Source organism: Panthera onca, chromosome B2 (assembly GCF_046562875.1).
Source record: "Panthera onca isolate mPanOnc1 chromosome B2, mPanOnc1 haplotype 2, whole genome shotgun sequence".
In the NCBI taxonomy this organism is placed as follows: domain Eukaryota; kingdom Metazoa; phylum Chordata; class Mammalia; order Carnivora; family Felidae; genus Panthera; species Panthera onca.
In genome coordinates, this window is record NC_138343.1 from 92583953 (window position 1) to 92607879 (window position 23927).

The following is a 23927-nucleotide window of genomic DNA, read 5'->3' on the forward strand; positions in this document are numbered from 1 at the left end:
TTTTATAGGTATTATTTTAACATATTGTTTAGCTAAGGGACTATTCCTCATTTTCTTAATGTAGAAAGTTCCAAGGTATGGGGACACATTTTCTCATCTAATAATTAGGAAATCTTTACATGTACAAAAATATTTTGAAAATCTCTAGTAATTTCAGTAAAAATACTCTAAGATGTATTCTATTCAAATGAAAAGGGGATTAAAATTACATAAATATTTATGGAAAGCTTTACTATGTTCTGTGCATCTAGTGATTTTTTTTATAATAACAGGCAAAGAAAATGCATACACATATTGCTTTTCATGTTCTATATAAATGCATCTTTGATTTAGAGTATCTTTCATATATTAAACTTCAAGTACTTATCAGTTACATTTTTTAGTGGAAAAAAATTGAGGCATCTATGAGTAGAAGAAAAAAAGGAAAGAAATAAAAACAAGGAAGAAGAGATACAGGAAATTGAAAACTCCCAGTTATTCAGATAAATTATAATAGAAGTGATACATGACCAAATACCTTTATCAAATTTCGGGCAATCAGAAAACAAAAAGGCAATAAGGCCAACAAAACACCATGAAGCAAACACATATGAAATGTTATACACAGGTACAAAAATAATGCAGGACTTATGTCCCCTATCTATAAATAACAAAACATGAGTATTATTATATTTTTAATTAAAACAATTTTTAACACATTCATTTTTGAGAGACATAGAGTGTGAGTGGGGGAGAGGCATAGAGAGAGGGAGTCACAGTATCTGAAGCAGGCTCCAGGCTCATAGATATCAGCACATAGCATGAAGTGGGGTTCGAACCCATAAACTGTGAGGTCATGAACTGAGCCAAAGACAGATGCCCAACTGAGTAAGCCATCCAGGCACCCTGACATAAGTATTATTGATAAACATTTTAGGTTTCAATTTTTAACCTCAAGATATTTTTTGTACAATACAATTTTGTTTAACCATATAGATAAAATAAATACAATATATGGGAGTTAAAAAAAAAACACCTTATTTGCTCTTTCACAAAAAATTGAAAAATTTTATGTTGCTCATTGCTGAAAAAACTGGACTATTTCAAGAACTGGATAAAAATAAGTAAGCCACAGAGATAAAAAGTACAGCATAGGGAATATACACAATATTGTGATAATGTTGTAAGCTAACAGATGGCGACTACATTTAATTTGGTGAGCATTGAGTAACATATACAATTGTTGAATCACTATATTGTACGCCTCAAACTAATATAAGTGTATGCTAACTGGAAATAAATTAAAACTTAAAAGAAAAGAAACAATAGGTCAAGTGTATGAGTGCTAGCAATTCATCATACTACCACTAAGTGAAATAAAATAAAACTTTTGGAAAATGTGACTTGCAAAATAAAAATGATGAGGTTAGCAATGTGCATCTTATGATAATTTATAACCATTGCTTAGACTATAATATTCAATTAAAATAAAGTCTTCTAAGAAAAATAATATAATGTAAATGAGGTAAGCAGGAAAATTGTGTCTTTATATGGTGATATATTTTACACACTCATTATACAAAAAGTACTAGAACAATGTATGAGTTATGGGTTTCTCTTCATAGCGGAATTATAAATCAAGGTTATTTTCTTTTTTGTACTTTTCACATTTCCATAACAAGTATTTTGCTTACAATAAAACATCCAGTAAAAGTAATTGTAAAAGACAGGAACAATGAAATCTGGGCTAGAATTAGGCACTTGAATAGCTTGAATAAAAGATTGAGAACGGTGCATTTTATTTGACACTATGCAGAGAGTAATTCTATGTTTCTTCAGAAAAGGAAGATTACTTGATCAAAGATGTAATTTAAGAAGAAAAATCTGTCTGCAGCATAAGAAAGTATAGTTTTGAACCATGGAAAATATTTGAGACAATGTGAACAATCCAGGTAAAACTTACTAAAAGGCTTGGAGTGTGCCAGTAGTGATAGAAATAAGAGGTTGAGGTAGAAAGTGGGTAGGGAAGTAGAATTGTCAGAAATAGGCACTTGATTATATAAAGGTTAGAAGGTGAGTGGGAGGTCAAACCTGACTTCAAGGTTTTTATTCCAGTGACAGAAAGGATGGCGATGTTATTAACAAAGATCAGGATTAGGAGAGAAGACATGAAGATGAAAGAAGAGATGAAATACTTTAAATGTAACAATATAATCTGTCACCAGATCTATCTTGCTATTGTATAAAATGAAATCTGAAGCCTGTTAATACAGAGTAAATGAATTTTTTAAAAATTGTTTTGACAGTTTTGGGGGAAAGTAGAAATAATTACCGAGGTTTGTGACAAGTTCCAGAAATCTGAAATTCTAAGAGTATGTTTCATAACCAAATGAACCATCTATCGTGTTTCCTACCGTGTCATATTAAAAAAAAAAAAAAAAAGAAGAATTCCACATTTTTTTTTCTTCTCACTAGGAGCAGACTTTAGAAGCGACAGCATGGCCTGTGCTCACAGGTAGAGATGTTATAAAAGGGCTGCTTTCACTAGAGAGTAAACAGTTTAGGAATTCAGTGCCAGCTGTGTTAGTGTATGTCTTAGTTATAAACTCACCATTTTAAAACTTAAAAAAATCCCTCACCATTCGTATAAAATACCTCATAATATAAATTCTGAAAGGATTGCAGTGCAAAAGCCATCGTCATTATCATCATCATCACGAATTTTTCATTAAATACATTCATACATTTCACTGCCCCAAGTATTTTGCAAACTAGCTGACCTGAACACCTAAGATTTGTACGTGCATAGCCTAACACAAATAATATTTTAAACTTTATTTTTTTCAAAAAAAGATAATAATTCAAATATGTTGGTATTTGGTGAGAGTTAAGCATACGTTTGGAATGGATCTTGAAAAACTACCCAGGGAAAAATGGACAGGCTCAGTAAAAAAAGATGAATCAGTTACATTTTTAATAAACCTGGCAATGATCCTAGGAAAAGGAAGAATTTTAGAGACAGTTACATTATCTAATGTTTAGCAGCATTGCTAGGAATTGACCTCCAATTAATATTTATAATGAGAGTTAATACACAAGCTATTTATTCTCACTGACTTAAAAGCCCATTCAGAGATGAGAAGGGTATTGAGATACTGTATTTTAATATGTAAGTGAACTTGAAAAGTCAGAAAAACAATAAAAACTTTTTAATAAGAGTTTTATTTGTGGTTCATTGTGAAATCAGAGTAAAAACTTAATAAAAAATAAAGCACTTTACTTTAAATAAGCACTTACTCTTACTTTAAAATAAGAAAGGCACACGTTACCCTGTAGAATTAGAACACATTCACCTACTCTCTTTCTCTGAATATAACTAAAGTGTAATACAATGGCAATTGGTGATCATAAAAAATAACCTGAGTGTCTAGATGAACTGAAGAGATGAGTGATTTATATTCTGTATATTAGTGCATACAATTTGCTCTAAAGCCATGAAAAATAATCATTTTAACGTTGTATATGTGAACACATACTTGAATTCTGAATTCCTCAGCATTAAAGGTAGAGTGCTGGACAGAATTTTTATTCTTATTAATCTTCTCCTTTTTAAACAAATGTTTATTTATTTATTTTGAGAGAGAGAGAGAGAGAGAGAGAGAGAGAGAGAGAATCCCAAGCAGACTCTGCACTATAAGTGCAGAGACAGACACAGGGGCTGGATCTCACCAACTGTGAGATCATGAGCTGAGCCAAAATTAAGAGTCAGATGCTTAGCCTACTGAGCCACTCATGTGCCCCTCAACCTTCTTCTGTTAACAAGACATTTAAAATATGTGAGTTTTGGCCAATAATTTTGACCTTTTTTCCACCAGTAAGAAAAGTTAAATTTAAATAACATCTAAAGTTTCAATTATTTCCTCATTATATGGTTAGTGAGAAGGATTCCATCATGTTTTATTCCTATAATTCCAATAACTAGAGCAAAAGTCCATCCTAGGAACCTCTAGGGGTTTATACTGATTAAATGTGTGCTACAAAATATTTCATTCATAGTTTTATATTTCTTATCTTGAGAAAATTTACTACATCAATGCCACTTTATTTATTCCTCCCTCTAGTTTTATAACAAGGGATACAATTTTAAGGAAAGATTATTACATCATTGGTAGCTGTCTTTTAGTATCCCTCTTTTATCCCTACTGTGGGAATAAAATTTTTTGTTTCAAAAAAAAGATTAGAAAAAATATTTCAAAATTAATGTTTATGGCATAGTTCTCACAGTCACACACATATTTCACAAATTAGTCAAATTTCCCAACATTTTATGTATGTTGACAATTACATAATTATAGATACTTTCCAAAATTTCTCTGAAACTAAAATTTTTCATGGAAGTACTTGAAAAAAGGAGGAAACAAGCTAAAAACTGGCTAATCACCAAAACCAAAACGAAACAAAAAATAAACAAGAAAAATAACACACGCAAAGCAAAATAAAATAAAATGCAAAGAAAAACTGTGCAAAGAGCCAACCCGGCATCAATGCTTTGCATGTGAAGGGTGGGGTGGGGGGTGGTTCCCACCAGGTGCACAGCAGGCAAAGTATGGGGGTGACAGGCCCTCCATATGCCTGGCTGGCCTCAGAGTACATTTGGAGAGGTAGGACGCTCAGATCTTGGACTTTGGCTATGGCTATGTAACCGTGGGTTGGCACAGAACCTACAAAAACACCTAAATTCAATGTCTAAACTTAAAACTCTTTGGGATAACTTGTGTGGACCTGAGAGTCCTCCCCATATATTCTGTGGTAGCCAAGACCATTTCTACATGATCTGGGGATAGAACTAAAACCCCACTGGTAACTGGGAGGAAATTTTACACTATTTACACTTAATTTGGTATTTAGAATTAGATGTAATTTTGTTTTTGGAAATACTAGACAGCATTTCTTGCGTGTATAAGAATGTGAAGCTACACTCCTTCTTACCATTTGAGGATTAGAATGGTACTAGGGTTAAATTTCCTTCTATGAACAATATGCATTATGAATAAACTAAAATTTTAATTGCACTGAATCCCCCAAGTCACTTTACACAATAATGACCCAACTGACTTTACTAGAATTGGTAGTGCACTTCCAAATAGCTGCACACCAGATTGTTTGTTCAATAAACAGTTTTTGTTTTTGTTCCCATGAGATGGTCCATGAACACAGCACAGCCTGTCTCAAGAAGTAGAGAGCCACGTGTATGAACCTGACAGTGATCTGTAGCCACTGGAGAACCTGTAATGCCCACCTCTGAGCCAGGACTTGCCAACCACGGTTGGCCCGCTTGGCATCTGCAGCTGTTGTTACCATCCTGTCCCACAGCAATATCTTGATTACTTAGAACTACTCGAATGGCCTAATGTGTTTGGTTTAAAAGACAAATTAAAAGAGGAAAAAAGAAAAAAAAGCAACTCATCATTGACAGCTATATCATAGGTGCTTTTACTACTGCAAAATAATAAAATAAATAAAAAGATAAATAGACACAGTGCACATTTACATGTCATTTCATTTCCCTATCCTGTAATATAATAAAATATGTAGGAAGGTTCGGTTTGTCTTTGCCCCTCCCCTGTACAGGGAGCTAAATGTCCTGAAACAATCCATAGAAGGTAACATTTGTGGAGATAGTTCAAATACCTACGTGGTGATGATTCCTCGTGAAGTCAAAAATTCTGGGTAAGAGAAATGCTTTTACTCTATTTCACAGCTTATGCCAGGGTTTCTTCAAGAGCCAGTTTTGAGAATGGCATCCTGTGTAGGTCTGTGGCCATACCTAGGAATCTCCAAACCAAAGAGCTCTATTGTTTCATTGATGCCAGAGGAAAGGGAGCCTGCAGTATATAATGATTAACCTCCAAATCTTTATCAGAAAGGCTAACTCTTTTTTCTAAATTTAGGAGAAAAAAAAATGCAAGTTGCACTGGAAAAGGGGTTTTGGTACCCAGATTTAGTTTACATTGTACCCAATTTTTAATAAAAGGATGCTATTTTCCCAGGAAACATTTATATTAATGCAGATATTTAATTCCATATTCACTTTAAATTTTAATTTCAAATACAGGGTAGGTTAACAATCATATTTCATCTTTTTTAACATTTGGAGTGCTGTAGGTAGACCTTAATTTTTTTATGCAGTCATTTCTTTTCAAACACATACTGAGCATAGCTCTGTGTTCCAGACAATTTTTAAGCATCAGAGAGAATCGAATGATCCCCAAATTCCATACAACCTAGTTGAAAGAAACAGGACATATTGCAAACAAAAATATATATTTTTAATTAACTAAGTACTAATAAATTAACAGGGCATGGGCTAAGTTTTAAATATTTGGCAATTATTAGATTTTATGTTCTAATGAGATATAAATGTTTAAAAGTATTCATTTGTTATTCACAGCAATCACATGAAGAAGTTATTATAACAGATTAAAAATGAAGATTCGTAGAAGCTAACTATATATATATATATTTTTTTTTCTTTTTATTTGAGAGAGAGCACGTGCAAGCAAGCAGGGGAGGGGCAGAGAGAGAGAGAGAGAGAGAGAGAGAGAAAGAGAGAGAGAGAAAGAGAGAAAATACCAAGAAGGTTCCATGCTGTCAGTGCAGAGCCCAGTGTGGGGCTTAATCTCAAGGACCATGAGTTCATGACCTGAGCCGAATCAAGAGTCTGATGCTCAACTGACTGAGCTACCCAGGTACCCCAGAAGTTAACTAATATTACACATGGTCATACAAATAGTAAGTGGCAGAACAGGGATTCAAAATATTATATGAATAGTATGAGCAGAATACGGTGAAAGCTAAGAAGAAGGCAAATGAGAGACAGCTGGCTGCTCTGGGAGGTCATTGAAGGCTTCAGTGTAAATGTATCTTTGGTTGAAAAAGATGAGAGACCTAATCAAAAATCTGAAATCAAATAAACCCTGGCTCAAGTTTTATGCACTTGTGTAGCTACCCTGACAATTTACACTCACAACTTTTGTTTCCTATCAAGTTGAGACATGAATATTAACTATTTCAGAGGTTATTTTGTGTGTGTGAAGAAGAAAGTGATATAAAATCTTTAGCAGGGTTCCAGGCCTAATGAATTAATCTAAAAAAATGATTACTATAAATGATGAAAAAGAGACTGTAAGAGAGATGAAATGGAAAATGTATCAGAAAGATAATGATTACCTGCAAGGAGTGGGTGGAAAAGAGTAGAAAGAAGAAAATAATGGGAATAAGTAAGAGGGAGAGGAGGCAATGAAATTTCACTGAATATAGCCTTTGTGTATCTCTGACTCTCAGCCCAGAATTAAAACCTACCAGCATGTACTGAGAAACCCAAAACAGAATACAAGAGTAAAAAGTTAACCTAACTGAACTACAAATCAATAATATAACTCTACTAAAGGGAATAGGAAGGCAACATATAACCTAAGAAACTTTTAAAGGTAAATAACCTATAAATAAATACTGTAATCGATATAATAGAATTATTAAAATAGACATCGAGGGAATGAATAAGTATTTCTGAAATTATTTATATACTAGCATTAAGTGAATATATAGATACAGATACTAAGAGTTGATTACCTGTCTAAAACAGAAGTTGTAAATAAGAAAAGGAAAAAGCTCAAATGATGGAATTTGAAGTGTCCGTATAAATGCATGGCAACAGATTAGATAGATAGTTGATTGATAGATTAAATATAAATACAGATATTTAATTTGTGCTCATTGTTATTGGGGTATTATTAATACCAAGCCTTGTTAGTGGACAGAGCTAGGAAATATATGTATGTATACTAACCCATGCATACACACAACTAGTGCTAAAACCATTTTTTTTCTTCTAAATGACACTTTTACATTAAAAGACAAAACACAAACAAAAATAAAAACTAAGGTTCCATATTGAAATAAATGGTTGAGTCCAGGGTTGGAGCAAGAGAAATACAAGATAGGCGTAAAACATCTTAGGGTGCCAGGAAGTAAGAACGTTCTCATAAGAGGATGGACGCCTGACAAAAAGACAAGGGAATCCGCCTAAAGTAGAACCTAATGGCCAAACAATTGGAACAATAAAATAATGATAGTGTTGGATTACAATCCATGCAATTCAATATCCATGAGTTCATACTAATATAAATAAATATTTAATTAATAAATAAACAGGGGAGAAAGAAGAGTGAGTACCTTTTCTGAGAAGAATTCCACTTTAAAATTTCAATCTTTTTAAATGTTTATTTCTTATTGAGAAAGAGAAAGAGAGAGAAAAGCAGAGGAGGCGCAGAGATAAAGGGAGACACAGAATCTGAAGCAGGCTCCAGGCTCTGAGCTGTCAGCACAGGGCCTGACGCCGCTCCAATTCCCTAACCGTGCGATGATGACCTGAGCTGAAGTCAGACGCTTAACTGACTGAGCCACCCAGGCGCCCCAGCAATTTAAAATTTTGAAAGGAAAAAGAAAAAGAGGAAGCCAACATTAGGCAAACACCACAGCAACAATTGTTAAAGACAAGGCTGGAAAGGGTTGTTAAAATTAGTAGGTGGAAGTTTGAGGAGAAACAGGATATTTGCTTAGTCTCAAAGTATCTACCCCAAGGTATGTATTAAATATAGTAACCTTAAGAAGGATAAACCTGGCAGATACCAACTTAAGCAAGTGATTGAGGCTAACATCATCAGTCTTAAAATATTTTGACATCATGTAGTTTCTGACCTAAGCCACTAAAAACAGCATAATATCAGTTATGTAGTATTCTTTCCCAAAAAGCACAATCTTATTTTAAACATGAGACAACCATCAATCAAAATCAAATTAGGAAAGGTTTTCCAAATAACTAGCATGTATTTTTCAAAAGTGTCAAGGTCATGGAAAAAAAAGTAAACTGGCAACTATAAAAATAAATTAAATAAAACTAAGAATAAATAATAACTAAATGAAATATGGGAGTCTATAACAGGAAAAAAAGGACATTAGTGGAAAGGCTGATAAAATTTGAATAAAATTTTATCTTAGTAGTATTGTGACAATGTTAATTCGCTGGTAGTGATGACTGTACTATGGTAATATAAAATGTTAACAGTAGGGAAAGTTTGGTGAAGGGGTTATGGGAAATCTCTATATTTCTTGCAACTTTTCTGTAAGTCTAAAACTATATAAAAATAACAAATTTCATAAAAATTCACTCAGGAGATTTTGTTATGAGCAGTGCTTAGGTTTCTTTGCTCTATGTGTCAGAGTGGAACAGTGTAAGATTGAAGGAGTAGGCAAGAATCTAATCACGAGGACTCCTATAAGTTATGCCAAGCCATATAAAATAGATTTCAGGTGAAGGGAATGACAGTATCATTTTTACATTTGAGGGAGAGTTTTCTTACAACCTGCACAGAGGAGACTGGCAGATTCCAAGAGTTGAGGAGATGGAGCTAAAAGTTCCAGGAGACGCAAGCTGTTAAAGTTCCCAGTACAAGTACTACAGAGAAGAAATCTTCACGCAAAGAAAACCCCAGAGAGCTACAGAATGCCCCTCAAATGGTCAGCAGAAAACGCGTCAGGGTTTACACATGAGAAAATTACCTGGCACTAGGTAGAGAACTATCTGAATGAATTAGACCATAAAGTGTCTGGTGCTCTCTAGGGCCAGGAATAGCATATGTTCCCACCAGTAAGATGGAAAATTCATAATTCATGAGGCAATACATAGACAACTCAAGAAAGTCTTATTTCATTGATGGTAAATAATTAGCTGCCTGGGAACTGCTCTGCAGCCACCTAACCAATAATAAAATTAAGACCTGAAAGGAACAAGCTATGTCTAAGTAACTTAACTGAATTCCAGAACAAAGATCTAGAACATTTATAGAAATATGAAAATACAATGATTTAAAATTTATTGGGGCATCTAGGTGGATCAGTTGGTTAAGCATCCTACTCTTGATTTTGGCTCAGGTCATGATCTCATGGTTCGTGAGATCTAGCCCCTTGTCAGGCTCTGCACTGACAGCATGGAGCCTGCTTAGGATTCTCTCTCTCTCCCTTTCTCTCTTCCTCTCCCTGCTCATGTTCTCTCTCTCCCTCCCTCTCTCTCTCTCTCTCTCTCTCTCAAAGATAAATAAATAAACACTAAATTATTTTAAATAATATAAAATTTACAATATCTGGAATATAATTAAAAAATTAACAGACATGCAAATAGGTAATGAAATATTCTTCATAATAAGGAAAAAAAATCAGTTAAGTAAAAGTACACTAAAGGTGACACCATGATTAGAATTAAAGGAAAAGTACTTTAAAACAATTATTATAATTTTACTTCTTTTTTTTTAATTTTTTTTAACGTTTATTTATTTTTGAGACAGAGAGAGACAGAGCATGAACGGGGGAGGGTCAGAGAGAGGGAGACACAGAATCTGAAACAGGCTCCAGGCTCTGAGCTGTCAGCACAGAACCCCACGCGGGGCTTGAACTCACGGACCGCGAGATCATGACCTGAGCCAAAGTCGGCGGCTTAACCGACTGAACCACCCAGGCGCCCCTACAATTTTACTTCTTATTTTCTAAAAGTAGAGAATGAAAATATATAAAAAGTCCTCAAATTAAACTTCAATAATAAATTAAAAATATCAAAATAATACGTAAGAATAAGTGGAGAGACAATATTGCATAATATGTAGGAAGACTCAGTATATTTAAGATGTCAATTCTTCACACATTGATCTGTAGATTTAATACAATTCCAATAAGGATTCTCATAGCATTTTTTTTTGTAGAAATTGACAAGCTGATTCTAAAATTTATATTAAAATTTTTCTTAAATAAAATTTATATGAAAATTTGAAATGCTGAGACTACTCAAAACAACCTTGAAAATAAGACCAAATTTGCAGGATTACTGTTTCAAAACACATTATAAAGCTACTGTAATCAAGACCATGTGATATTCTCATAAAGATAGATTAAACAGATAAATGGAATATAAAATAAACAGATTGACATATATAAGGGCAACTCATTTTTATTTTTTTATTCTATTTTACTTTTCAGTTTGTGCTTTATTGACGTTGATGCTCATGTCTTGACTGCATACTTGCTGCTGCTTCTTGGTCTTCAGGTTCTCCTAGTGCTTGTTAAGTTGGTGGACCATGGCATGTGTCTTCTTGGGCCACATATCCAAAAGCTTGTACTTTTTACCCTTGTAGAATTTCCTGAGCTTCTCTTTCTGAGTTTGCTTGATGATGGTAAGAACACAGGCAAAGGATTCGCAAACAACTCAGGTCTTGGAGAACTTGGAAGCCCTGGCACCCATCACTTTGGTGATGCACAGCTGGGGCAGCTCAACTCTGCTTTCTTCTTTTTTAATGTTTATTTTATTTTTAGGAGAGAGAGAGAGAGAGAGAGAGAGAGAGAGTGAGCGGGGTAGGGACAGAGGGAGAGGGAGACAGAGGATCTGAGGAGGGCTCTGTACTGACAGAAGGAAGCCAAAGTGGGGAATTCGAACTGATGGACCACGAGATCATGACCTGAGCCAACGCTTAACTGACTGAGCCACCCAGGCATACCTGCCACAGCTCCACTTTCAGGTCCTCCAGCTGTTTCAGCAGTTCTTCCTTCTTGCTGAGAAGGTCTCCAGCCTTAATCTTGGCCAGGTCTGCACGATCTGTTGCCACTACCACCAAGGGAAAGAGACCAAGGGAAAGGCCAATTCATTTTTTAATAAAGGTTCAAAGGCATGGCATTGGAGAAAGAATAGTCTTTTCAGTAAATTTTCCTGAAACAATTGGATGTCTGTATGAAAAAAAATGATACATACCTTGGACGGTAAGCAGATGTTCACTCAAAAGGATCATAACCCTATGCAAAACAGTGAGAAAAAATAGAATGAAATCTTTGTTACCTCGGGCTTAGCAACAAAAATTTCTTAGATACATCACCAAAAGCACAATCCATTAAAAAAAATTGATAAATAAAACATCTTCAAAATTAAAAAAAAAATCCTGCTCTTGAAATATCACACTTATGAAAAAGAAAAGATGAGTTACAGGGTAGAATACAATTATTTGCACATCTTGTATCAGACTGTGTCCAGAATGTCTAGGGAACTCAAATAATAAGAAATCAAACAGCTAACATAAAAATTAGGGGAAGAAATTTGGACAGAAACGTCATGAGAAAAGATACACGGATGACAAACACCTGTGAATATGTTCAACATCACTAAAATTTAGCGAAGTGCAAATTCACTAACAAGTATGATTTTTAAGGAGGATATGGAAGAATTGAAATTCTCATACATCGTTGCCTACAAAGTGAAGTAGTACAGCCACTTTGGAAAATAGATCCAAATGAAAGCATATGTCCATGTAAAGACATGTACATGAAAGTTCATCAAAGACTTATTTAATAGACAAAATCAGAACCAATCCAATGTCAATGTCAATCAACAGATGAATGAGGATATATATATGGTGTTATATCTATACCATGTAATTCTATTCAACATAAAATTTACTATAGAGATATTCAACAAAATTGATGGATATCAAATGTGCAGAATGAAAGAATCTAGACAAAATTGTACACACCGTATGATTTTATTTATACTAGCATTTATTATGTGAAAATGAATCTGTCACTATAAACAGATTGTAAAAAGAGCAGGAAAGAAAGTGTATGAGGAATGATACTCTGGCTCTCACAGATTTAATCCAGAAGTGGCACACATCACTTGTGCTCACATTTCATTACCAAAGCAACTTATATGGCCACATCTAACATTAAGGAGCAGGAACATGTAACCGTGTGCCCAGAAGTGAAGAGAGAAAAAAAATACTTGTCAATATTATCAACTATATACTTGATTAACTCAGAGGGAAGCTTTATATTGAATAGGAAGGAAACACAAAACACTTAATTGAACTGACGTATAAAGGATAAAAGACATTCTTGTGGTGTAGGAAAAAGAGTGATACACTCCTGCACATTGTTCATTTGAAACCTTTCACCAAATCTAGTTTCTTGAAACTTTTTTTTTCGACTTTGTCTCTAATTCCAATATGGAGTATATTGTTAAACTAAGAGTGTAAATGTGTTTTTGTTTTAGCAGCAAACACACATCAACTTAGAATTAATTTTAACCATGTTATAACATGTATAAGTTGGTGTCAACAGGGAAGCTGAACAAGGAAGCTCATGTTGGTGAATATTGGCTTAAATATCTATTTAGACGCTGCCTTGAGATAATATTTAGATGCAAACTAAATTGAGAAATATGCAAACTAAGTTGAGAGTTTCATCAGCAGTATCTTATAGTCAGATATGACTAAATTTAGAGTCATGCCAGGGGCTGCCTTAGCACAGACTTAACCAGCTTCTGTCATGTCATTGTCAGTATGCTGAAATCCACATGTGTATATTTTCTGATTTTAGGCAGAAGCGAATATTACATTCAGAGAGAAGACCTTTTTACTGCTTTATTATTGCATAATGTCCTGGATATATTTGATACCGCTTACAGCTCCAATACACCTGTCACTGCACCTCACTGCTAAGTCAATGACAGCTCAGTAGTCACATGTTACCAGCCAATATATTCCAATGCTATCATTTTTCTAGTCATTTTGAGTTAATCAGTGTTAAAATCCAGGCTCAGACTTCTGGATTAGCTGTCTTCAGAGATGTATATCACTAGCAAGTTTGATTTTAAGAAGGTGTGATGAGTATTGCACTGAAGTACATCTATGTTCAGCATTTTTGTTATTTGAGATTATAATCTAGCCTGTGTGGCCTTGAGTACTGTCCAGCCCCCAGCAGAGGAGATTAAAGCTTCCAAAATGGTGTGATTTGATAATGCCCAGTTTCTTCATGCTTACATTAGTTCTAGAATTATATAATTATTAATTATTGGAGCTGGAAAGTACCTTAAAAGAAAAAAAAACATATATGGAGAATATCCAGTGATTAGGCATTGTATATACATGCTTTTATAGTGCAGTTAAGTAGGTCTAATAATCCTCTTTTTACACTTAGAAATACTGGATTTAGTAAGTGGCAAAGCTGTGATTAGAATTCAGGCTTTCAGCTTTCTGGGTTTTGTATAACCCTTTCATTTAAAAAAGATATTTTACTATAAACATAATCATGCACTTAAATCCTCCTGTTAAATATGAAAAAGTCAGGGCAGAGAAATTAAATAATTGCATAAAGCTTGCATAGATTGATAATAACATAGCAAATGTGTCTCTTGAATTCCAGGTAAATATGCCCTGAAATCAAATCAATATCCCAAATAATGTATTCTTTTAAAAGTAATCCCTCAATTAATTCAATATTTGACCCACACCTAACATTAATTAAGCATCTGCCGCATATGAGGCTCTTATTTTGTACTGAAATATATTTGATATATAATATTGTATAAGTATAAGGTGTACAACATGTTAATTTGATACATTTATATGTTGTAATATGATTGCCATTGTAGCAATGATTAGCACATCTATCATGTCATGTAATTATCATTTATTTTTAGTGGTTGGAATAATTATGATCTAGTCTCTTAATAAGCTTGATGATTAGAATTTAATATTGTTACCTATAGTCACCAAACTGTGCATTAGATCTTGAGGACTTATTTACTACTCATTGCAAATTTGTTGGCACTACATCTTGAAATAAGTTTCTCTGTTCACTGAGCTTACAATTTAATTGAGGAGGATACTGAGTAAAAACAAATTAAGTATCATTTCAAGTAGTTTTAAGTAGTATAAAAAGAAACAAATCTGGGTAAATGAATAGACATACTACTCTAAACAGAGGAGGACTTTGAAGAGAAAATATTTGAGTAGACATAAAAATAATGAAAATACGGGGCCCCTGAGTGGTTCAGTTGGTTAAGTAGCCAGCTCTTGATTTTGGCTCAAGTGATGATCTCATGGTTTGTAAGATGGACCCCGACTTAGGGCTCTGTGCTAACAGTGGGATTGGACAGTGCTAACTGCTTGGGATTGTCTCGCTCTCTCTCTGCCCCTCCCCAGCTCGCACTGGTGCACATACATTTCATTCATATACATTATGTATACTGTGTGTGTGTATGATACATAATACAGAAAGGCAGAATTATTTTTTTATGTTTATTTATTTATTTTTGAGAGAGAGAGCACAAGAGGGGAAGGGACAGAGAGAGAGAGGGAGACAGAGAATCCTAAGCAGGTTAGGATTGAATCCTGAGCTGTCAGCACAGAGCCTGATGTAGGGCTCAAACTCACAAACCTTGATACCATGACCTGAGCTGAAGTTGGCCACCTAACCGACTGAGCCACCCAGGCACCCCACAGAAAGGCAAAATTATTTTTTGTTTGTTTGCTTGTTTGTTTTGTAAGGTCAACTTTAGAGCTGCATTGACAAACAATGTGGTCATGGCTCATTTCAATGCTCTGGGACATATGAAAAAAGAAAACAGTATTAAAAATTTCTAGAAATAATGTTTCTTTTTTATTTACTTAAGACATGATTATTTTCCATTTCCTAAAAATAATGTAAACCATTTGAATGGAGTAGAAAAGAAATCCACCTGAAGTTAATAGAAATTTTCTAGCACAGTTTATATTAATCAAGACCTGTTAAGGACTTGGGCCTAAATTTAGACAACTGTACTTATAATTGACTGAACAAAGAAGAACTCAGAATATTAGGAAAATTATTAAATTTAGGGACAGTTTCTTCTCCTTTAACGTAAACAGTAAGGACTGAGATAATGACAAATTTATATTCTAGGATCTCTTTCTTATTAAAATAATTGTGCAAAGTTCCCCAATTGTCAGCACAGGATACTAGATTCTATATATCACAAATGGTGCCAAATTTCATTATTTTTTTTCTCTTTGGTTGTATCTCACACTGTGCTGTAACTCTCAGCTGGGAGGATTTTGGAATAGATAGAAGGAAAAGATAACCCAGAAAGGACAAAATACTGAAGTAAGTTTTGAGGATAGGGTTTTCAACTATTTGAGAACAACAAAAAAGCACCTATCTTGTATAGTTTACACATTTACACATCTGTCTTTAGGCAAGGGATTTGAATAGACGATTTCTCAAAACCCATTTGAACTATTTTAGTCCATTCACCAAGTCTCCATTCAGTTCTATAATACAGTTTAATGGATATAATGTTCAGCACCATCTTCAAGCCAAGCTTTCCAAATACCTTTCTTGCATTTCTGTCTTTTTTCTGGACACTTTTACCATATCTCTAAATGTACTTTTTTTTCTGAGTTTGCTCTGTTTTTAGCCTATTATGTCTACATTAGATGCTAGGTAAAGCTATTTGCTAACAGGCAAACACTGAACTCATTTTTTTTAACCTTTAGGTTGTTCCCACAATCTGCCCTTCTTTAAATATCTGACTGAATATTAGATCACACATATGCTAATGACTGACATCATTAAATACGGTGGTAATGGATCTTCTTCTCTTTCTTTCTTTCCAATGGAACACATTGCCATCTTTTATTTAACTGAATTAGAGAAGTTCTGAGAATTAAGTAAAGTTCTGCTTTATTTAACTTCTCTTGCCTTCCTTTCTTCTCAACAGCTAGGACTTAGGCTAGATATAATAGTCATCTTATATAGTTAGAATCATGTGTTCACTTTTCAAGAGATTCTTTGATCCTAGTACATGGTATCATTCTGTAATTTAACTGAGTGTGCCTGTGTGTGTATGTGTGTGTGCGCACATGTGTTCTTTTTACTAAAATCATATCTCTTCTCCTTAATGTTGTCTGGTTGGTAATGTAGAATATACTGTTCACATTATATCCTAAAATCTTACTCTCATTTTCTAAAATTTTCTAACACTGAACAATCTTACTGTTATTTCCATTATCCTATTCAGTTCCATGGTCATCACATGTACTCATACATCTTAAATAATGATAATCCTAGATAGAAGATAAAAAGCCCTTTCCAAAATTGTCTTAAACTTTTTATACATTATAAGATTATTACATAAAACTATCTTTGGTGTGAAAAATCACATAAGGTTCAATGAATTTAACAGGAAAAAAAAACTAATTTATCTCTCTCATTTCTTCTTTCCCTCCTTCCCTTCCTTTCCTCTTTTGAATATTGGCCATATTGGAATTTCATGATCTGGGGAAAATGACTAAAGTGGTTCCACATGGATTTGTATAAAATATATCTTTCAGTATGTTAATGTGATTGAAGAAATGTCACAAGGTGCCTGGATGAGGCTGACATTTGTGTACAGATGTATGTATGAGTGCATATGTATAGAACCATTTTGAAGTTACTTTTCTTTACTATCAATTGCTAAGACTTAGACTGCATACATATAAGTCTTTTTTGTAGGAATAATCATTTCCTCTTTTGTATGAGATGCTTCCATTACAGTACACAGTACCCTTCCCACCCCATCATTTTACCTTTATTGCTTTCACTTTATCAATTTAATTTTACCACTCTGAAGTATATACCACTTCAAACTTAACAGCTGGAAAAGGCAAGATGACTAATAATTTTCTTTTCAAACTGAAATTATTTGATACTTTCAAATAATTAGTTTTTTGAATATAGTTATTTTTAAGTATACTGAACTAATTATTATATAGACATAGCTATTTATGTATATGGTAGATATCTATATAGAAACTGTATTCTATGTGTTGAAAGACCATTCCCAGGCTTGGCTCTATTGAAATTGAACACAATTTAGTAAATCTTGTCTTAAAAATGCTGAACACTTGCTTCCAGATGCACAATAAGAAAAATCATCTTTTATTTCCACTTTCAAATTTTCTTATTTATTTGTAACCTTTAGTCACACCTATTAAGTCAGCAAGTTTAAAAGTAAATAAGTATCATTCAATTGAATTAATATGATAAATATTAGAATATTTACTAACAGACTCATGCAATGCCAGAATTGTAATTTTTTCATCTTTGATAATTCCTATTTATTAAACTAAAAATTTATTGATACTCAATTTTACAATGTTTTACATAATCTGTGTAACATAAAGTTTGCTGGAAGGCTTGAAATAAATGTGATCCACAAGTTCCCATGAGGTTGCTTTATTAAACAACATCTAATATATGTAAATTCAACATATTTCACATTCAAGAAGATTAAATGTATGGGGTTTTATTTATATTGTTGACATATCAAATAAATATTAAAAAGCATAGAAACTTAAAAATGTACTTTCTATCCTGATTTTCTAGGAGAAAGATATTGTTGCTTCATTCTGGTTTAACTGCTACAGTAGCATCCAAATCCCACAATCTAGCTTAAGCCAGCCTTGTCAACTTGATCTGCTGTCAATATTCCATATTCCACTTTATGCATCGTCCACACTAAATCCATGGTCATTTAAAATACGCTTATTTATGTCTCTTTTTTATACATGCTATCCTTACTTCCCAAAACTTTTACTGTCTTCTCTTCATTACCACCTGTCAAGTTTCTACCTTTTCAAGTCCTGGATAAGTGTTCAAAGTGTCTCTTCCTATATGCACCTCATCCATCCTGACAGAGTAATGATCTCATTTATTACTCTAGTAATTTGGATACATCCCTATCATAGCCTTTCTCGCACATTTAGACTTCGTTATATGTAAAACTACTGTTTCCAAGTATACTGTAAACTCCTTAAGGACAATGACTGTAATTTAAGCATGTTAATAACATTAACACTTGATAAAGTGCCAGACAGATTATTATCTTTCTTCTGTTACCGATATCATTCAGCCCAGGTGACCTACGACTGTACATTACAAGACCTCTGCAACCCCAAGTTTAATTTATTAAGAAAGAAGCCTCTAGAACAAATAAAACTTCACGTTGTTTTCTTTAGGATTTTCATTTTCCAATCTAACTGAATATTAGTTTTAACTGAGAAACTCTGAAAAAAAAATGTACTAATGCTCAGGCTTTACCCAAGCCAATAAAATACTAAGTGTAGAGGCTAGACCTAGGAAAAATTAGCATCTTGAGCAGAGCTCATAGACACCAAATTGCTGCAGCATGTGAAACCGTACATATATGGATATATTTATTTCTGAAACCTGGTCTACACTGGGTTGGCGGTAAAAGACTTGTCAGGGAGGGAAATTTTCCTCTACCATCTGAGGTTTGGTGTTGGGGCTTATGAATTAAACCTACAAAGCTCAAATTTACAGGGAAAGAAGGTTTATTTGTATGCATATGAAAGCTAACAATAGAAGTAGCTAGCTCACTAAATGGTTAAAGTCAGAGATTTATATACCTAAACCACTAGGAGAAAAGGAGAGGATAGAAATGGTTTCTATGAGAAAATCAAATGGGTCTCCTTAGGAAAGACCAAAGAATTTTCAGAAGAACAAACAGGAGAAAACAGTTTGTGATGTCCCTTTATGTAGGTGAGAGTGGTCTTTCCTTCTTCGTGGCCAAAAAAGTCCCCTGAGAGAGGATTTATGGTTGGTTTACTCTCCGTCTGCTTTCTGGGAGAAGACCTGCTCTAAAGAGGGAATTTATGACAGCCTCATTTCCCAGAAGTTGTTGCTTTTAGTCAGATGAGGGAAGATCCAAGAAGCCTTCTCTTTTAAATCTGTTGAATCTCAAATGTCTTTAGCTTAAAGTAATTTTCATATCAACCATGGGCTTCCAAGTAAGTCCCTCACAAGTTGAAATCTCATAACAAAGTTAAATAAGATGAGACTACACAGTTTACCAATAATTCCCAAGCCAAATGAGAGGAAATGGAGAGAAAACTGCCACAAAGTTTGCATTCAAAGTCTACAAGTGCTTAACCTTGCCTCCACAAGACAAGAGTGTCAAGACCTCTGAAATTATGTTAGAGATTTGCTATCTAAATCCAGTATACTTTTCATATCTTTGCTTAATTATCACAATGCTTACTTTCCCAAGCCACTTAGCCTTAAGAGGTTATTCTTCCAAAATGCTCCCACATATTTTGGGACCACAACAAAAGTCATTATGATTTCCCAAATCCTTCCAGTGCATTGATTTCCTAAAAGAATTTAATTACCTGAATCTGCAATTGGATTGACATTTGATATGTCAGCAAACTTCATAAGAGCAGATAACTTGTCTGGCTTACCTACCTTTTTAAATTAGATCATGTAAAGGCATTCTTTGCTCTTAGTAAGCAGGTTTGAATGAATGAAGCCATATTAAATAACAGTGTTTTTTTCAATGTGTAAATATTTACAAAGTAGGGTAGTAATTGTACTCATTAGAGCAAGCGTATCAGAACATAAAAACCCAGATAAACTGTCCCATTTCAGTACTGACTTTTTCTATTTATAAGACCTTGGGAAATAATTTAGTCTTTTCCTATATCAATGTCTTTACCTACAAAGTAAAGAACAAAATAGCACTATTATTCATGTTATTGTGAAGATTAAATATGTTGATGAATGTAAAGAAAATGTGATAATGTCACCATGTAATACTCAACAAATATTTATTATCAGGTAAAGTCACTTTTTAAGGTATATATGTCAAAGTTTTATTAGCAATTTTCTGCCTTTCATCATGAAACTCTACACACTATACTGAAATACACTGTTTAAGACTCACTACCAAAAAACAAATAATCCAGTGGAGAAATGGGAAGAAGACAAGAATAGATACTTCTCCGAAGAAGACATTCAGATGGCTAACAGACACATGAAAGATGCTCAACATCACTCATCATCAGGGAAATACAAATCAAAACCACAATAAGATACCACCTTACACCTGTCAGAATGGCTAATATTAACAACTCAGGCAACAACAGATGTTGGCTAGGATGCAAAGAAAGAGGATCTCTTTTGCATTGTTGGTGGGAATGCAAGCTGGTGCAGCCACTCTGGAAAACAGGATGGAGGTTCCTCAAAAAAAAATAGAACTACCCTACAATCCAGCAATTGTATTACTAGGTAGTTACTCAAAGGATACAAAATTACCGATTTGAAGGGATACATGCACCCCAATGTTGATAGCAGCATAATCAACAATAGCCAAATTATGGAAAGAGCCCAAATATGCACTGGCTGATTAACAGATGAAGAAGTTGTCGTATATGTATATAAATAGAATATTATTCAGCTATCAAAAAGAATGAAATCTTGCCATTTGCAACTACGTGGATGGAGTTAGAGTGTATTATGTAAGTGAAATATGTCAGTCAGAGAAACACAAATACCATATGATTTTACGCATATGTGGAATTTAAGAAACAAAACAGATGAAGATAGGAGAAAAAAAGAGAGGCAAACCATAAAATAGTCTTAACTATAGAGAACAAACTCAGAGTTACTGGGGGAAGGTGGGAGGGGGATGGTTTAAATGGGTGATGGATATTAAGGAGGGTGCTTATTGTGATAAATACAGGTATTATATGTAAGTGATGAATCACTAAATTCTACTCCTAAAACTAATATTACACTATATGTTAACTAAGTAGAATTTAAATAAAAATTTGAAACAAAAAAAAAACTTTTAAAGACATCCTTTAATCTAGATAGTAAAGTATTTTCCATACTTAAAATTAAGATATGGTATATACTTTAATTCATAACTATAGGATAATATATTAATTAAAATATCAGGCCCAGAAGAAGGTCTTTCTATTTTAACCTAGGCCACTATTCTGGCTTGACAGTATAAGTGAAATTATTTTTTTAGTGTTTATTTATTTTTGAGAGAGAGAGAGAGAGAGAGCACAAGCTGGGGAGGGGCAGAGAGAGAGGGAGACAGAATCCGAAGCAAGCTCCAGGCTCTGAGTCAGCACAGAGCCCGATGCAGGGCTCAGACTCACGAGCCATGAGATCCTGATCTGAGCCAAAGTTGGATGCTTAACCAACAGGGTCACCCAGGTGTCCCAACAGGATAAGTGAAATTAGTCAATAAATCTCAGAAATTCTGTCTAAACCCTTAACGTAAACAGCAGAAGGAAATAAAATTTAGAAATTTTAAAATATTTTACCTTAATATAAAAGTCAGGTTCTAGACTATTTTTTAAAAGCATCTAGAATAAAAATATCTATTCTTATTGTTGGAAAATATGCCAGGGCTTCTGGTTTAAAACCAATAAACACTACATAAATAATGGTTTCAGATTTTCCAGAATGTAATCCACCATAGCACATACTCTTAGAGAAAGCAAAGGATATTCTCTAGCTAGAAAGAACCATTGGTTTACATATCCTGAGTCGAATTCCCATCCTACCTCTCCACCCACATTGTCATTTTAGTCTTTGATCCTTGATGATTATAGGTTAGTAGATACGGAAATAGTTTGTCTTTCTTCAAAAGGACTTTGTAACTCTTATTGTGTGGATATTCTGCAGGTGGTAATTTAAAATAAGACAGAGTAATCTATTATTAAGAGTCATTAAGCAAAATAATAATTGCACATAGGAGCTTCCAAATTTACACTATAATGAGAAATCCTAGGACTTCCTTGCAATTCATTTATACCATTTTTAACTAGAGAATGATTAAATCCCTTTCTATAGGCAAACTACTCCCCAAGAACAATTACGGCACTGAAACTGTCACTGAATTCTGCTTTCCTCAGCAATTCAAAATAAAGGTTCATAAACCACTTGATACTTCGCAACCTATTATTTAGTATGAGATTTAAAGCTGTCACTGATGTCACATTATTAGAGTAGATGGCTTGATGTCATGTTGACACTAAGCTCCATCTAAAAACTTCCAGAAATATGCAGGGTGTCTTGTTCTAACTTTTACAACCTTTGATATAATCATCTGGCTGGTCTTTTTAACAAGCAGAAACCCGTGATTTTAGTAAGCTCCGTAATGTGAGACAATCAGGGCGGAGACATTTGTATGCTGATGTTTTGTATTAGAAAATGCACAGGGTAGTAGTAATGAGCATATGGCAGTGCTCTAAGTGAGAAATGGTGAGAGTCTGGACTGAAATTGGAGACAAAAGGCAGAGAAAAAGAAAAAAAAATAGTTAAAAAGTGGAGTGGACCAGGAAGAGACCCTTTTGCAGCTGGGAAGAGGAAGGAGAAATAGAGGGCGACTACAAAACTTCTTGTTTTTAGGCTGGGTACGTGGACATGGTACTCATCTTCATGTACTGAAGGGCTAGGGATTTAAAAAGAAAAGTCTAGAATTACGCATCAATTCAAGAAGTTCTAGGGCAGTTGTCCTGATCTGCCTCCACTCTATACATTATAAGCAAATGTGGCTTCTCTCAACCTCCTTTGCTCTGCCTTCTTTTTCTCTGGCTCTGGGGCATATAATTTGAGCCAGCTTTTTCTCTAATCAGAATGGCGAGGCCAGAAATTTCATTTACACAATTGGCTCAAGGCTGTCAACTCCAGGAAAAAGTGTGAATCGACCTACCTTACTGATATACTTCCTTGTAGTTTTGACATGCAGGCCTCCATTTTCTGTGAAGTAAAAATAAAACAAAACAAAATAAACAAAAACATCCAATGTCCTTACTTGAGAGTCAGATGAACCAGAACGGTGTCCAAACTACCTATGGTGAATAAAGTTACTCATTTTGAACAAATATCTATATCTAATCTATAAACCATTATTTATATAAAATACAATAAAAAGTGAATTCCTAAAAAAAGTTAAATGAAAAACCCAACCATACAAAATGCAAACCACCCAATTTTGTATCACTATTCCATTAATTGACATAACATTAGTCTGCCAAATTGCCAAAAAGGGTTATAAATGCTTTTGATTGCTGCCCCCATCTTATCATCATAAGTGGCAAGAGCTCATAGACATCTTCTGGCCTGCCAAATACAGTTTGCGGAGCATTGGATTGCAGAACCTGAATCTAAAAGGAAACATGTAGACAAGGACTACTGAGGACAGAAAGAGATATGCTTGGGAAAGTACATGA

General features: G+C 34.1%; 1 long non-coding RNA gene across 1 annotated transcript; it reads right to left on the reverse strand.

Annotated features, from left to right (window-relative positions):
- Nucleotides 1–11409: 11409 nt before the first annotated feature.
- LOC144616270 (uncharacterized) lies at nucleotides 11410–23455 on the reverse strand. The gene is made up of 3 exons (XR_013555413.2): nucleotides 23408–23455; nucleotides 11834–11874; nucleotides 11410–11689 (listed from the first exon to the last, which is right to left on the reverse strand). It is a non-coding gene; the product is annotated as an uncharacterized LOC144616270 (long non-coding RNA).
- Nucleotides 23456–23927: the final 472 nt, after the last annotated feature.